This window comes from Chiloscyllium plagiosum, unplaced genomic scaffold (genome assembly GCF_037043375.1).
Source record: "Chiloscyllium plagiosum isolate Xiang-an unplaced genomic scaffold, Cpla_swu_hap1 HiC_scaffold_14, whole genome shotgun sequence".
Lineage (NCBI taxonomy): Eukaryota > Metazoa > Chordata > Chondrichthyes > Orectolobiformes > Hemiscylliidae > Chiloscyllium > Chiloscyllium plagiosum.
In genome coordinates this window covers 41,726,511-41,744,415 of record NW_028270152.1, presented here as the reverse complement: position 1 = coordinate 41,744,415, position 17,905 = coordinate 41,726,511, and the positions used below count along the sequence as shown (strand labels likewise).

Here is a 17,905-nt window from a genome sequence, read left to right as displayed (position 1 = left end):
AGTCATACAGACTGGCATAGAAGGATTTGCTGATCCTCATGACGTCAGCCTGAGATGACGTTATCGAGCCATTTTCTTCCTTCAGGCTGCTGAGCACGGAGCTCTCTTTGTGCACCTTCTGGAAGAAGAAACGTGAGCACGTCTCGTCCTGCTCCACCAAGCGGACCCTGGACCGGAAGATTATCTTGGAGGCCTCCGAGGCAAAGAGCGAGGCTTGCTGGCCCTTCATCTCCTTGAGGTCCTCCGTGACATCGACTCCCAACGTCTGCAGCAGGAGCAGGTTCTGGATACTTTCTTGGAGCTGGGACAGTTTTCCCCGCCTCTCTCTCGCCTCCTGAACACCTTTGAGGATGAAGAACCTCTTGATGTTCCCTTTTACTGTTTCCCACCAGTCCGCTGGAGACTCAAAGAGGGGCTTCACGGTTCTCCAACCTGCGTAATCCCTCTTGAGCTCCTCGATGCTTCCCGGGGTCAACAGCTTGGTGTTCAGTTTTCACGTTCCCTTACCAGCCCGCTGCTCATCCTGTAGGTGACAGTTGGCCAGCAGGAGGCAGTGGTCAGAGAAGAACACCGGCTTGGAGATGGACTTAGGGTCGGAATTTTCTTCCCGCTGACCAGTGGAATTCCACACCAGGCGAAATTTCACCTTTAACGTTTCTCTCTTAACAGCATACAGCAAGTGACGTATGTATTTGTCCACTTACTCAAGGGGGTTGTACACTGGGGATAAGCTTTAGCCTTTGGTGCAATTTTTGTTTTTATCTCCAGGGAGATCACATCGCACTTGTTATTAATTTCCATATTCTGTGCAATTTTAACGATGCAAATTAGCATCTGAATCTCGAGTAGCAGCAGTATTTGTTGCTTAAGGAAGTCATTAATAAAATCCACTGCAATGTTATTGAAAATGGTGGTGCAGCTCAGCTGGCTTTTCTAATTTGTGTGACAGTGTATGATTGGGCCAAGAGCTCTAGAGGGGTGAAACAACGGGCATACATCTGACTTATAGGCTAATTATTTCTGATTCCTACTATTCATCCATAAAACCAGTTCCTGTTCGACTCTCTGTCATAAGTGCTTGTTTTGCAAATGAAAAAGTATTTGTCAACAGACTAACCTAATAATTGTGTTTGCTGAATCTTATTCTTCCTGGTATTCATAATATTGTTCTCTATTACTTAATGTGGTTGCAATTCTTTTGGAAAATAGCTGTCAATACTGGGGAACCTGAAATCACCCATTATCTGTGAAGTGACTTTCAGTTCCTCAGTTTGTCTTTGATCCCATACATTGTTATTTACACATGGGATGTGGGCATCGCTGGCTGGAGTCAGCATTTATTGCCTATTTAGTTGCTCTTATGAAGGCAATGGTGAACTGCCTTCTTGAATCGCTGTCATCCATATGCTGTTTAGGTAGACATGCACACAATCCTTTAGGGAGGGAGTTCCAGGATTTTCACCCAGTGACAGTGAAGGAAAAGCGACATATTTCCAAAACAGGATGGTGTGTGGCTTGGAGGGGATCTTGCAGGTGGTAGTGTTCCCATGGATCTGTTGCCCTTGTCCTTCTAGATGGAAGTACTCGTGTGTTTGGAAGGTGCTTTCTAAGGATCCTTGGTGAATTTCTACATTGCATCATCTAGATAGCACACACTGCTGCTACTGAGCTTCAGTGGTGGGCTGTTTCATCCTCAATGGAGTCAAGGTTTTTTTGTTGTTGGGGCTGCACTTTCCCAGTAAATTGGGGAGTATTCTATCACACTCCTGACTTGTGCCTTGTACTCATGGACAGACCTTGGAGAGTCAAGAGCTGAGTTATTCACTACAGGATTCCTGGCCTCTGACCTGTTTTTGCAGCCATCGTATTTATATGGCTAGTTCAGTTCAGTTTCTCATAAATGGTAGCCCCCAAGATAGTGGGGGATTCAGTGATGGTAATGCCATTGAATGTCACAAGATGATGGTTAGATTGTGTGTTATCGGAGATGGTTGTTGCCTGCGATTAATTTGGAGCAAATGGTACTTGTCAGTCCAAGTCTGGATATTGTCCAGCTCTTGCTGCATTTGAACATGAACTGCTTCACTATCTGAGGAGTCCCGAATGGAGCTGAACATTATACGAACATCCACATTTCTGACCTTATAATGGAGGGAAGATCATTGATGAAGCAGCTGTAGATGATGATTCGGGGATCTGATGATGGCAGGAGATCTGTCACAGGGTTCTGTATTATGAAAGCTTTACCCCCACTGTTACAGAATGTGAGAAAATAAAACCATATTTGTTGGTTAAATTTTAAATCAAAGCTAATGCTGATGTTTATTCGAAGGGAACAGGAGACAAATGGGATGCCAGATCATGTTAGTGATAAAGAAAATTGGCCTTTTTAAAATTTCATTACTATGTTACGTACGAAGATCAGTGATTTTGTGGCAAAAACAGAACATTGCTGGAAATACTGAACAAATCAGGCAACATTCTTCGAGAGTTAACATTTCAGACTGATGACCTTTCATCAGAGTTCTCTGTTTCTCACTTCACAGATGCTGCCTGACCTGTTAAGCATTTCCATCATTTTCTCTGTCTATTTCAGATTTCCAGCCTGCACAGTATTTCCTTTAACTATTTAGTACAATTTTGTCAACTTGACCATAACTCCGAAGGACAAAAAAACATTCACAGAGGGGAAATTGCCCCACCTGCTGGTAATCTTGCAACATGGCCTTTTCCCATAATGGCAGAGCCAAAGAGACTGTTTATTTACAAAAATCCATCAGAGATGTAGAAATACTGAATAGTAAAAGGCTCTCAGTGAATTCTGATTTATATCACCACTGTGGATGGTTATATTACTCTTCATAATGACGTTAAATTATTGTCATCACTGCTGCAACAATGAGTTATGTAGGTCATCTCGAACAGCATCAGATAAATCAAATGTCACACAGAGCTGTCTCCTATTCTGCAATATAATGAGTTTTCTTTTACCTTTTAAGACGATCAATCATATCTTATAAAATGAGTTTCCATTTTCAAGCTGGTAAAAAGGGGTCAGGGGGTGTTAGCAGAGTAAAATGCAGCACATTGTCTAACTGTACATGACTGTTAGCAGATATTTCTGGAAAGCATGTAATCCTTAGAAACAACTTTGTAAAACTCATTAGTACCCTTTCATGGATGTTAGCAGGCATTGATGCACTTTTTTCCAGATATTATTGTGCTCTTAGAGGTATACTTAACTGCTGCTGTGTGCAAAAAGATTGACTACAAAGGGAACAAAGTACTAAATGTAAAATGCTGCAAACAAAAGATTCTTCGATGCTAGTAAGGAAAATTGTAGTTGCTACTAATTCTTGTGGTTTACTGATATCACGTAGCTCCCGAGTTAGCTTGTTCTGATTCCTTACTCCCGGGTATCCCCAATCAAATGTCCCTTCTGTTTTGCAGAATATTGTCAGATCTGTGATGTGTTAAAGGCAACTGAGAGATGATGTATGAATTTGGTATTCAAATACTTTTCGTGGAAATATGAAGACATAACTTTTAACCTTGGTAGGTGATTTGAAAGAAAAAGTGAGGTCTGCAGATGCTGGAGATCAGAGCTGAAAATGTGTTGCTGGAAAAGCGCAGCAGGTCAGGCAGCATCCAAGGAGCAGGAGAATCGACGTTTCGGGCATAAGCCCTTATGCCCGAAACGTCGACTCTCCTGTTCCCTGGATGCTGCCTGACCTGCTGCGCTTTTCCAGCAACACATTTTCAGATTTGAAAGAAAAGTCTTGGCATATTCAGTACCTATTGATAGCTGCACTGTATGCAATGTATTTATAGAGCTAAGAGGCTTTCTTCAGTGATATCATTGAGACATAAATTCCTGAAGCCTTTCTTTGTGTTGAGGATATTTTGAAGCAACTGCAGCCCGACTTCACTGACAGGCTCTGACAGTGTAACAATGCCAGAAAATATTGTCAGAGAAGCTGAACAACTAACTGCTTTTCTTCCTGTTATTTATTTAAAGTCCTATCCCTTCCATCCTTTTATCCCTTGAAAAATTTTGGAAAACTATTAAAGTAAAATGAAAGCTCAAAAATGAGGAGACGGTGACACCTGACACACGAGTGAGTAGAAGTCAGAATGATTCACCGGATTATTATTTGGTTGGCATGACGAATTATGTCATTGCAATGCTTCTCAGCCACCTTCACAGATGGTAAGCATCACTGTTTATAAATATTGGATTTTACTAACAGGTTACATTTTCAAACATTAAGTTTAACAATCTGCTGGAAAAACAGATACACCCGAGCACCGACAACTGCACAGATCATGCATAAAAGCACAATAGGTGACATGAGGATTAAAGAAGCAGAGATTTGTGCCTTAGAAAAAAACCTGCAAGAAAATCTGCAATACTAACTTCTTTAATATTCTATAGGGAGGCGTGTGGCTGGTTTTCTTGCATCTTACTACTAGGGAGGCTGGTATTACAGTCAGAATATGTGGATCAGTGGTGTCAAAACCAGCTCCAACCATTTTGTTTTATAAAGCATCTGCAATATACTTTGAAGCAATTTGTATGTTGCAGGTGCTGTAAGACTATGAGCTGTTGTTGTATTTAATGCTATAATAACTATCATGGATTGCAACAATTTCTCCGGAAAAATAGGATTTCCTAAAAAAAATGAAAATTACAATTTGCATAAAACCATCAGAATATGTAAATAACTTTCCCAAATATATTATTTAATTCTTCTTTCTATGAATATTGGAAATAATTCGATGTTTGTTTCTCAGAAATTCCACAAATGTCGTCAGTTGTTGCATCGGTGTGCATTTAGCAATGAGCACTTGCTTTATTCATATTCATGCTTTTTGGTGTGGTCACTCAACTTTTGAAAATGCATACATTGTTAAGTTAACTGTATATAAGACAATTGCTAGTGGTGTTACACATGCTAAATCTGAGACTGTATTCATTCCTTTACCTACCTCTGATGATATTATATTGCTATATTTCTCCACCTCTCCTTTATGGCTCTTTTTTTTCTCTTCTATTTCCTTTTTGCTATTTTCTCTGAACTGTTGTATTTTTCTTTGGAGCTTTTTATATTGCACACTGATGTACTTACCTAGGGACAGCTGAGAGATTCTAGAATATTCCTCCTCGTTTCACATTAAAACCTTTGCTGGCTTTAGTTCAAAATCTGGAACTGCAGTATTCATCAGCTATTCTGATAAGTATCCAGCAGAATGCAAATTATTTCACCATGCTTGCTTGATGCAGGAGCGTATGGAACTACTAAAATGTATGTCAAAATGAACATTTTGTAGAATCAAAGTCACAGATTGTCCCGTGCCTGTAATTTTATTAAAACCATTGTTGCACACCAAAAATGTAAACAGTCTCCTTCCTATTGGAACTGTTTCCCATTACAAATGGCTTCAATGTTTACATGCCAACAAAGAAGGTTAACATTTGACTCTCCCTGACTTCCACCCCACCTTTCCTAAGGACTGGAATATTAACGTGGACATTAGTTGAAGAACCGTGTTAGTTGCAGTGACTGCCATTGTTGCTTTGTTTGCAATCACTTGTTCCCTTGGATCATACATAAAGAAAAATAACATTGACAACCTGCCAGAAAGTTGTACCATGCTGTACCATAACATGGGTTATCTAAAATGGAGAGCAAAGTGTACATTCACATATTTCTATTGATTAGAGGGTTTAATTTGCCTCGTGCTATAGCTATAAGAACCCTTTAGACTGGTTTTTGTTTACTTTTTTTCAGAGGAAGTTTCTTCCCTGTAAGTTTCTCTTTTAGCTTTGAACATATTTCAAATCCCTGAATGGCTGGCATTTTATTCTTCCTTTTATCATGTCCTGATGCTACATAGTTGTGGGCTGTGCATTTTACCAGTTACAAATTATATAGCACAGGATGAACAGGAGAGTTGTTTAAGGTATCACCGAGAGGTGGGCCAAGAGATGCTTCATTGAACTATAAAAAATTTTTCGCTGAATAAATCTAAAACTATCAGAGCCAAATTTCAACTGACTCTAGTGTGTTGTTGAAATGTAGTTTTGTCGTGTGACTTGTAGAAAAACGGGTAGTCTATCAATGCAGTCACTGGTGATCACAGCTTGGATCTGTGCTGGGGACACTTTTGAACATGTACATCAGGAAATCTGATGCTCAATTTCTATATTTGGTGATGAACTAACATTTTGGTATCCTTGACAAAGATCTAGTCATAGAATCAGATGGCCCAAGCAGAATATACAGCATCGAAACAAGCCTTATGTTCCAGTCAAACCTCCTTCCATTCTTCCTCATCTATCAGTGTAACCTTCTTCCTTATATGTTTGTCTAAAATCCAAGTAAGTGCATCTAAGTCAATTGCCTCAACTACTTTCTGTGGTTGTGACTTGCATATGCTCTTATCACGCTTTGGTTAAAGCGTGTCTTCTAAATTTGCTATATGATTTCTTGGTGGCTACTTTATACTGACAACCTCCACTTTTTCACTTCCCCACAAGTCTACTTGATCAAAACCAGTTAGAATTTGAAAGACAGGTCACTCTCATGCTCCACTTTATAAGAGGAATTAAACATTGCCTGATTATTCTTTATTGACAAATGGAACCTCAAATTTCTGGCATCAGCCTTGCATCTTTTCGAATACCTCTATGTCCATTAACTATTGTCACAGAGTCATTGAGATGTACAGCATGGAAACAGATCCTTCGGTCCAATCTGTACATGCCGATCAGATATCCCAAGCCAATCTAGTCCCATCTGCCAGCACCCGGCCCATATCCCTCCAAACCCTTCCTATTCATATATCCATCCAAATGCCTTTTAAATGTTGCAATTGAACCAGCCTCCACCACATCTTCTGGCAGTTCTTTCCATACACCTACCACCCTCTGCGTGAATAGGTTGCCCCTTAGGTCTCTTTTATATCTTTCCCCTCTCACCCTAAACCTATGCCCTCTAGTTCTGGACTCCCCAACCCCAGGGAAAAGACTTTGTCTATTTATCCTATCCATGCCCCTCATAATTTTGTAAACCTCTATAAGGTCACCCCCCAGCCTCCAACGCTCCAGGGAAAGTAGCCCCAGCCTGTTCAGCCTCTCCCTGTAGTTCAAATCCTCCAATCCTGGCAACATCCTTGTAAATCTTTTCTGAACCCTTTCAAGTTTCACAACATCTTTCCGATAGGAAGGGGACCAGAATTGCACGCAATATTCCAAGAGTGGCCTAACCAATGTCCTGTACAGCCGCAACATGACCTCTCAACTCCTATACTCAGTACTTTGATCTATAAAGGAAAGCATACCAAACGCCTTCTTCACTATCCTATCTACTTGTGACTCCACTTTCAAGGAGCTAAGAACCTGCACTCCAAGGTCTCTTTGTTCAGCAACACTCCCTAGGACCTTACCATTAAGGGTATAAGTCCTGCTAAGATTTGCTTTCCCAAAATGCAGCACCTCGCATTTATCTGAATTAAACTCCATCTGCCACTTCTCAGTCCATTGGCCCATCTGGTCAAGATCCTGTTGTAATCTGAGGTAACCCTCTTCACTGTCCACTACACCATACACTTATTTAGAATTTGGATGTGCATAATTGTATTAGGAATTAGTAATCTCCGATCACTTCCTTGTGTCACTCACCATCCACATTCCTGTTCCACTCCCTGCCTCCTTCCGCAATTACAAAACAACCTCTCATTTACAATTAAACTTTCAAAATTCAAGCCAGCTCACCTTTGGCTCACTGTTTACATTTCTGCAGCAAATGGCTCCCAGTTGCATTCTCACTTCCACCTTTATTCCTGACTGTTTCTCGTGAAATAGCCTTCACCTCTGTTTCCTTCATTCTAGGGATGCAGATTTGAAAGGTAGTGGCAGATAGCCATGATGGATCTGTATCATCTGTAACATCATTGTACTTCATCTGTTTCTAACATTTTCATTCATGCCTTTATTACCTCTTGACTCAACATTTCCAATGCACCCATAATTGGTATCCCAAATTCTGAAATTTGCACCCTTGAGATCTCCCCAAACTCTGCTATCCATCCCTTAACTTATACCAGATCCTGTTTTCCTATCAGCCCTGTACCTGCTGACTGACAGTGGCTCACAGTCAAGCATCACCTCAATTATAAAATTTTCATCCTTGTTTTCAGATCCCTCCATGACCTCACTGCTCCCTACATCTGTAATTCCTTTCAGTCCCACATCTTCTGGAATATCAGTGCTCCTCCAATTCTGGCCTCCTATTCATTCCTAATTTAGTTCCCAGCAAAACAGGAATTAAAGGGAAAATTCTTGCAGATTTGGGCTCATATATAACACAAAGGATGATGGTGTTGGTTATTCGGAGGTTAGTCATCTCAGCTCCAGGACATCGTTGCAGGAGATCCTAGGCCCAACCATCTTCAGCTACTTCATCAATTATCTGTCCTCCATTATAAGGTCAGAAATGGGGATATATGGTGAAGATTGCATAATGGTCAGCACCATTCATGACACTAAAGTAGCTTGTGTTTATATGCAGCAAGACCTGGACAACATCAGGCTTAGGCTAATAGGTGGCAAGTAACATTCATGCCACACAAGTACCAGGAGACTTATTTCTGTGCCTCTATGCATCTGGCATATTGCCAAGCTGCTTTCAGTGACAGTTTGCAGTGTGTTGCTGCCTAATTGTGGTAACTAGCGCTTTCAGTGCAAAGAAAGAGGCAACTTAATTTCATTCCCTCGTGTTAGAAAATTTTCAATTAAAACTTTACACAAAAACGATTGCAGATTTTCCCATGATGCAGGCTGCCACTGATGGCAGGTACATTGCAGGAATTCCACTGAACATGAAACTAGTATGTGACCACAGGCAGCTCTTCATTCAAGTCAAGCCTGCTATCCTGGTAAAAGCCACAATACATTCATTCTGTTGCAGTCCTCTGTGCCATCTCTATTTCAGTCACCATAATAATTCAAAGAGTAGCTCATACAGTCATAGAATCATAGAGATGTACAGCACGGAAACAGACCCTTCACTGCTGTGGTTCTGTTCACCGAGCTGGACGTTTTTGTTGCAAACGTTTCGTCCCCTGTCTAGGTGACATCCTCAGTGCTTGGGAGCCTCCTGTGAAGCGCTTCTGTGGTGTTTCCTCCGGCATTTATAGTGGCCTGTCCCTGCCACTTCCGGTTGTCAGTTTCAGCAGTCCGCTGTAGTGGCCGGTATATTGGGTCCAGGTCTATGTGTTTGTTGATGGATGTTGCTTGTCGTCTGCGTGTGTGGCTACTAGGGATAGCTGGTCGTGTCGTTTCGTGGCTAGTTGATGTTCGTGGATGCGGATCGTTAGCTGTCTTCCTGTTTGTCCTATATAGTGTTTTGTGCTATGAATTTGACTGGGACAACACTACCATTATAGGGCAAGTGAAACAAAGAACAGCCAGGGAATTCCTAGAAGCTTGGCACTCATCCACAAACTCCATCAACAAACACATAGACCTGGACCCAATATACCGGCCACTACAGCGGACAGCTGAAACTGACAACCGGAAGCGGCAGGGACAGGCCACTATAAATGCCGGAGGAAACACCACAGAAGCGCTTCACAGGAGGCTCCCAAGCACTGAGGATGTCACCTAGACAGGGGACGAAACGTTTGCAACAAAAACTTCCAGCTCGGCGAACAGAACCACAGCAACAAGCACCCGAGCTACAAATCTTCTCACAAACTTTGAACAGACCCTTCAGTCCAAATCATTCATGCTCACCAGATGTCCTAACCTAATCCAGTCCCATTTGCCACTCTAAACTCTTCCTATTCATATACCCATCCAGATGCCTTTTCAATGCTGGAATTGTACCAGCCTCCACCACTTCCTCTGGCAGCTCATTTCATACATGCACCACCCTCTGCATAAAAAAAGTTGCCCCTTAGTTCCCTTTGAAATTTTTCCCCTCCCATTTTAAACCTTTACCCTCTAGTTCTGGACTCCCCCACCCCAGGGAAAAGACCTTGTCTATTTACCCTATCCATACCCCTCATGATTTTATAAATCTCTATAAAGTCACCCCTCAGCCTCTGATGCTCCAGGGAAAACAGCCCCAGACTATTCAGCCTCTTCCTGTAGCTCAAACCTGCAGCTACTAAATATCAGGGATATCTGTTGACCACATGGCACCTACATAATTCTGGTGTTTGAACAGTACATCACCTAAAAGTAAGCATATAATGATAACAATACTTCAAACTGTGTCAGAGCAGACCATTGTGTGCTGAGTCAATGATCCTACTGCTGAGAACAATTTGGAGAAGCCCCTGTAGTACTCAGCTGCATGGGTGCCCAGATTTGTCATGATATACTCAGTGCTTCGTAACCTTACCATTGAGACGGGACCACCACTTGCCACTAGCTCGAAGGTGAGAAGCTGAGGAATTGATGCACACAGATGAATAAGGGACAGAGGAAGACCCAGAGTAGGGGAAATTGTAACCAGAACAATACCTTTTTGCTAAGACGACAGGTGAAGAATTAATTATTGCACTATACCAGCTATACATTAATAAGAAGGAGCTATTAGAAAGGCTGGTTGTACATATTAATAGTAAGACACCAGGACCAGATCAGATGCATATTGAAGGAAGCAAGAGCAGAAATTGCACAGACATAATGGTCCAATCCTTGCTAAATATGGGAGTGTTATGAGAGGACAATGACCATCTTCAATAAGATTGAATCTAACCATTTCCTCTTGACATTTAGCAGCATTACCAATGGTGTATTACTCCACTATCACATCCTGGGGTTTCACCAGTGAGCAGAAATGTAACTGGACTGGCCATATAAATACTATGGTTGCAAGAGCTGGTCAGAGGATATGAATTCTGCAGTGAGACTGCCAAAACCTGCCCATTATTTACAAGGTCCAAGTCAGGAGTATGATGGAATACTCTCAATTTGCCTAGATGAGTGCAACTCCAATACCTTTCTAGAAGCTTCCCACCATCTAAGACAAAACAGACTATTTGATTGGCATCCCATCCAGCACCTTAAGCACATGCTCCCTCCACCAGTGCCACTACAAATGAACTGCAGTAAGTCATGAAGACTCCTTGGATATTGCATTCCAAAACTGTGACCTCTACTACCTGGAAGGACAAAGGCAGAAGATGCAGGTGGGCGGCACGGTGGCACAGTGGTTAGCACTGCTGCCTCGCAGCGCCAGAGACCCGGGTTCAATTCCCGCCTCAGGCGACTGACTGTGTGGAGTTTGCACATTCTCCCCGTGTCTGCGTGGGTTTCCTCCGGGAGCTCCGGTTTCCTCCCACAGTCACAAAGATGTGCAGGTTAGGTGAATTGGCCATGTTAAATTGTCCGTAATGTTAGGTAAGGGGTAAATGTAGGGGTATGGGTGGTTTGCGCTTCGGCGGGTCGATGTGGACTTGTTGGGCCGAAGGGCCTGTTCCACACTGTAAAGTAATCTAATCTAACCACCACCAGTAAGTTCTCGTCAATGTGACACAGCAGCATGACTTAGAAATATATTGCCATTCCTTCACTGTCACTGGATCAAAATTCTATAACTCCTTCCCAAACTGCATTGTAAGAGTCCTGAATCCCAAGGATTGTAGTGTTTCTGGGTGGCAGCTCATCACTACCTTCTCAAGTGAAATTAGGGAAGGGTAATAAAAGATAGCCCAGCTAGTGACACCTAAATGCCATGAGCAATTAAAATTGTATAATTTCATTATTTTAATTGGCAGCTTTTATACTGCCTCAGGGAAGAATGGCCACCCAAAGTATTGAAAAGTATTGGCCTACTTTACACCTCCCAACACGTCTATGAAAAGAAGATTTTAAGAAAGTCAAATTTAATTAATCTATCATGTAAATGATATTTCCAAAAATTAATTGTTTAAATTAATTCAGATTATGGACATGTTCTTTAAATAGCAAACTTGATCCAGCCATTTTATCAATTTGAAATCTTTTTGGAACTCTGAGCTTGTCCTTTCAGTGCCAAAGTATTTAGCATCACTGGATGTTCTTGTTGCTGACATCAGATCATTTCAGGTTTGGTGAGCTGTCAGAAAAGAAGGAGAGATTTTGTTTATAAATTAGGAGAACGTCTTACTAACTGGCTTACACACTTCAGGAACTGGGCCTTGTTTGTAAATCTTAACTCTTTTAAAGAAAAAAAAATCATTGTGATGTGGTTCTCAAGTTGGTATGGTAAGGATCAGTGTAGAATATGGAAAAAGAATTAGGAAACATTTCTGTTTTTGTGCTGGTGAAAGATTTTTAAAAAGTGATACCGAAAAGGAAATAGCTCGGCATCTCTAGACTTACAATGTCTCAAGGTGCTTGGGTCTGATGTAGTCGTATGTCCAATACAAAGTGTTGGGAAGACATAGAAGTAGGTTTTCTGGTCTTCTGCTCTTTGTCCAGATGGGACTGAGCAGTCCAATACCAGGATAGGATATCTGGCACTGTAACAGTTCTGTTGGCATAATTTAAACAGGAGCTGTCTTCATTTTGCAGGTCTGCAACGACTTACTGAATTTGCAGGTTCTTGAAATAGCTCATGAATGGGAAGAAAATGGTTACACTTCTTTTAAGGTATTTCTTCACAAATTCAATCAGAGAAGAACCAGTAAAGGAATTTTGTTATCACTGGGGCAAAAGGTGTCCTCTTTAAAGGTAAGCTGGGAGATATCTGGCCATCTTAACACCATGAAACTATTGACCACAAATATAGTGGAAGTGAGAAAAGATGTTTCAGAGAGAACCTTCAAAAAATTCTTGTGATTAGTCTTCCACCGCTGGCTTGCATATGTTTTATTTATTCATAAGAATGTGGACATCACTGGCAGAGCCATTATTTATCATTTGTTCCTAATTGCCCTCGAGGAGGTGAGTTGGCTTCTTGAACTGCAGCAGTCCACGTTCTGTTAGGGAGGGCTTTTCCAGATTTGTAAATGAGGAAAAATGGTAATGATGCAAAATCTTCAATTTCATTCCTAATTCCTCAGTTAATACACAGCAAGACCTGGATAGCATCCAACTTTGGGATGATAAGTGGCAGGTCGCATTTGAACCAACTCAGTGACAGTCTATGACCACTTCCAAATAGAGAGAATCTAAACACCTCCCACTGACATTCAATGGTATTACCATCACCAACACTCTGACAGCCATCAAATTAACCAGAATGCAAACTGGACCAGCTATATTTGTTTGTTTTCCATTCTGTCATGTCATGCAGGCATTGCTGGCAAGGACAGTATTAGTTGCATATCCCAATTATCTTAGAATTGATTGGTTGCTAGGCCGTTCAGAGAGCAGTTGAGAATCAAGTTGTTGTGGGGCTGGACATCTAGATCAGACGAAGAAAGGATGGCAGATTTCCATCCCTAAACAATGTTAGTGAACCAGATGGGATTTGCAACAATCAACTATGGATTCAGTGTCACCATCACTGAGACTAGCTTTTCTTAACTGTACTTAATGCCCTCTGGCCACCATTTCTCTCATAAATGCCTTGGCTTTGGGGTAGCAGATTAGTGTGCATATTCTGTGGTGAGTGATTCACCTCCTGGTTCTCCAAATGCTCTTCACTTCCTAGAAGACACCATTCAAGAATTTGTTGGGTTACTCAACACTTTGCCTGCTTAAATGTAGCTACAATACACGGAAAATTTGACACCATCTAGAGGAACCACTTAATCAGTGATCCATCCACCATCTAAACAATCTATTCCACCTAACACTGATCCATCAGTGATGCAGTATGCACAGTCATTAGGAGATACCTTAGCAACTCAATGAGGTTTTCTCAGCAGCATCTCCCAAACCTATGACCTAGAAGGACCAAGGCAGCAAGTAGATGGCAAATATCACTTATAAGTGTTTTCAAAGTTACGCACCATTCCAATGTGGACATATATTGCTGTCCTTTGTTGTCACTTGGTTAAAATCATGGTACTCTGACCAAACAACACAGTAAGAGTATGTTCACTGTACAGAGTTTAGAAGACAGCCACCCATCACTTTCTTCCAAACAGTATGATAATGCTTTTTCTCCTGTGCATGCAATGATAGTTAATGTTGGAACATTTCTTTTTCATATAGCAAAGCAAGATCCTGAACATACCTTCGCAGCTGACTGAGTTTTAATCCAGGGCAGAGCATGCACCATTTCATGTTAGTAAAGGAAACAGGGAGAAATAAGTAAATGAAAATCTAATTGCCAGCTGGAAACAAGAAGGAACAAAAGATTTGCTGTTTTTGTAAGTGTGTAGCCCTTTTAATTACCTTCCCACTTACACATCTACCTGAAGTTTTGGCCATCACTAAATTTCATTGATGCTGAAGATTGAGGATTCATTGTGGCCTTGCAGTTAAAATTAGTGCAGAGGCCTTTCATGTTGGTGGTGTCAGTCAAATGAGACAGTGCTTCATTTTGATGGGACATCCTAAATACCTTGCTCTATTTTGCCATAAAGTCTCAGTTGAATTCAAATGGATTTCTGTCTCCTTTAAATATTGTTGCTGTTCTTGTCTCGCTGGTGTGCGAATAGGTTCCAGCTCATTGCTTAATAATACACAGTACCTGTGTGACATCTGAAAGAAAGTCTTAAAATATTCGGAAACCTTTGGCATTGTTTCCTACCCCAGACCTCATAAATTATGGATGTAGCCAGTCAGCAGCTTTGGTAAAGAGGAGCAAGGAAGTCTCATCTATCAATGTTGGACACTGTCTCACCAAATGATTTCAGCCACTTTAATAACTGTGTTCCTTCACGTTCATGTTAGTAAGCAAATATATAGTGCAGATGCCTGACTTTCATAAATCAAACAACTTTGTGTTCAAAATATTCTGCTGTTTTATGAGGGAAGCTGGGTACCCTATTAAGTGCTGTCAATGGAATGTTTAAGCACTCAATTTTCAAATAGTGAATCACGCTGTTTACAAGTTCTGCAGCAAGCAAGCAATTCCATTCCTATTGTACTGACATCAACTGCGTCTGTATAGCCCACAGCTTATAATCCTTCATTCGAGTCTCTGGAATCACTTCTTAGCCACTTCCAGGTGAAACACTGTTGTATAATTTGTATTATGGATGGTAGTTCTTCAAGTCTGAGGTTGCCTTGCACACCATTTAGAAAGAGATGTCAATAAGCTGGCAGTGCTCAGTGATGAACAACCCCAATTAATACTCTATAACCGTGCCTTTAACTCTCAATAATAACAAAAAAAAGTTTTACCGGACATTTCAGGTTCAGATCAATGGAAGCCATGCCAACTGCAGAGTCCTGACATCACTATGACATCGCTGTCATATGGTAGCCATGTTCCATTAACGTTGCTCATTGTGGCATCCCTAAAGACAGCCAGATTTATTACTGTCGTTAAAACTGTAATATTTCAAACTGCCACCAATTTTTTAAAAATCCATTCCAGCAAAAGATTATACAGTGATGCACAGTAGCTGACAGCAAATCAGGTCCATAACATTTCCATTCGCCCTCTACCAAGCCCCTTTATCAATTTAATCACCATAAAGGACAAAGGAATTTACTGTCATGTGGAGAAAAGGGAAATTGCATTTCAGCTGTAAGGCTTTGTACAGTTTAAAGTGGATGCTTTCAAAACCAAGTTAATTCATGTAGAGATGAAAATTGAAGAACATCCCACCCTAGAAGCTGTTACTAATAATATTAACTAAAGCTTAAATGGTAAAATATTAGACTGGTTTCATGTTTCTATAAGTAACACTCCTTTTTCTTGCATTTCTAGAACATTATTTTGTGTTGTATTCTGTTTTAGCAACCCTAAAAATAGTGAACATAATTTTTTTTACAGGCTATGTGTGGTAAATATTTGTGGTCTAATAATTAACTTAGGATAACAGAAAAGCAGACATTTCTGGAGAAACTCAGCAGGACCAGCACCATCTGTGGAGAGAAAATAGAGCTAATGTTTCAGTCCCAGTGTTGTTTCTTCGGAATTTAATTTCAGATGTTGTGCATGATTATATACAAATTATAAATAAGCATACCTCCCCTTATTTCTTTTCTCATGACTAATTTTCTCCTTCCCTCTCCTGTCATTCTGTGTCTCCCTTCAGCTCTGTGCCTCTCCTTTCTCATTCACCTGTGGCCAGGAAAGTGACAGGTCAAACCTTGGAGCAGGCTTTCATCTATACACTGGAACACAGCAAACAGCACCCGAATCCACTATACTGTTCTACTGCTTCTGCATATCTTTAGTAACAATTTTTATTGCCCCTTTATTTGATGTAAGCCGGTCACTGTTTCAAATCTGGATATACTTGTTGGTGATTGTTGCATTTTATATGTTTTGGATGTACGTGTTTGCAGCACAGATTGGAATTTTGACTGCATAATTTTACAAACAATTCTCTTTTGTGAACGTACAGAATGTGTTCACCACGATCAGCATATTACACATCAGAAAATAATATTCAGCTACAGATGACTGCAGTTCCTCAAATCCTCCAAAATCTCCGCTTTGGTTAATTGTATTCTAAACTGAGCTGTTTGTTTTGGGGAGGAGAGACAATTCAAAGAAAGTAATTTTCCTGATCTGGCCTCTTTTCTCTGGTCTACGATCTATTCTGTGCTTATCTAAATGAGGGGGAAAGCAATATCTAGGGTATGAGTTTGTGTGTTGAATTTAATGTAGAGAATAAAAAGGCTTTATTATTAATTTCAAGGTTTCCTGAAGTAAATCTGGTGGAAACTAAATGAGTTGGCATGCATCTCTCCACAATTATGTAAACTTAAGAAGCAGCATGTAAGAAGATTTGAAATTCCTTTTGTTCTAGGATGAATTTTGCTGCAGCTCCTGGATCCTATGACCTAGCAAAAATTACTGTCAAATATCTGACCAGCTGAATGATATTGATTCTCTTGTCTCCATGACAACACATTAGTAGGCAGTGTTGCATCCTCATGCACTGACTTATCAGCCTCTGTGGGGATTTCCAGTTTACCATTTGTTCATTTTTCTCTTCAATTACTTTTTTGATGAAAATTGTGATATTTGTTTTTCAAATGCTTCATTTAACAAACCAGAAAACATTTTTAAAATTGAAATGAGAAAAAAAATGCCACAGTAGCACTTTACAATATTCGAGAGAACATTCAATTGTGTTGATTTAGCAATGAAAATATAGAGAGCCTGGCAAGTCTGAATTGTTGAACCCTTAAGCTGACGTCTCAAATATGCATGAGGGTCAAGGGTCAGCTCCTTAAATGAGAGCATGGGTTATTAGAATCCTGCGATATGATTGCTTGGCCAGTGGGTATTAATTCCTGGTGGAGACTCGCATTTTGCATATTGTTTCCACAGTACTAACTGACATGTTTAAGAAGCCTACTTCAAATTCAAATCTAGTCAGTGCTGCTTACTAAGTCAAAGTGAGGCTCCAGTCAGTTTAAATGTGATATTCACTAACAAAGATACTGTTTTTTTGTATTTACAGAAATGAAAGACGTAATCACCTAATTGCTAAGAAATTAAGCTACATTATGACCCCACCAATAGTTGTCACATTTGATGAAGTTATGTATTATTTACTTTTATATCATGATACAAATAAATTTGTGTAAGTGATTTCTCACCTAAACAACACACTCCAGAGAAGAGTTTATTTTCTTCCTCTCCGCATGTTGGGACATTGTTTCACCGTGTCATCACAGTCCAGTATCCCATTTAATTTTGCATTCTTGCCAATGAATGTTCCTTGAAAAGTACCTCATATTCGCTAAATGTTATTCTCAGCCAGTGTTTACACATGCACTGTTACCCGCGCACTTTCGAGAAGAAAATTTTGACATTCTTTCCAG

General features: G+C 40.5%; 1 protein-coding gene across 2 annotated transcripts in view; it reads left to right on the top strand.

Moving 5' to 3' along the window:
• fhit (fragile histidine triad diadenosine triphosphatase) overlaps nt 1-17,639 on the top strand; it is a 1,333,995-nt gene extending 1,316,356 nt beyond the window's left edge. The window contains exons 9-10 of one of the 2 annotated variants that reach the window (XR_015759402.1): nt 14,162-14,319; nt 16,162-17,639. The gene's annotated coding sequence lies outside the window, so the exon portion shown is untranslated. The remainder of the gene's footprint in view (nt 1-14,161; nt 14,320-16,161) is intronic. The other variant, XM_087994389.1, reaches the window with a different exon arrangement.
• Nucleotides 17,640-17,905: the final 266 nt, after the last annotated feature.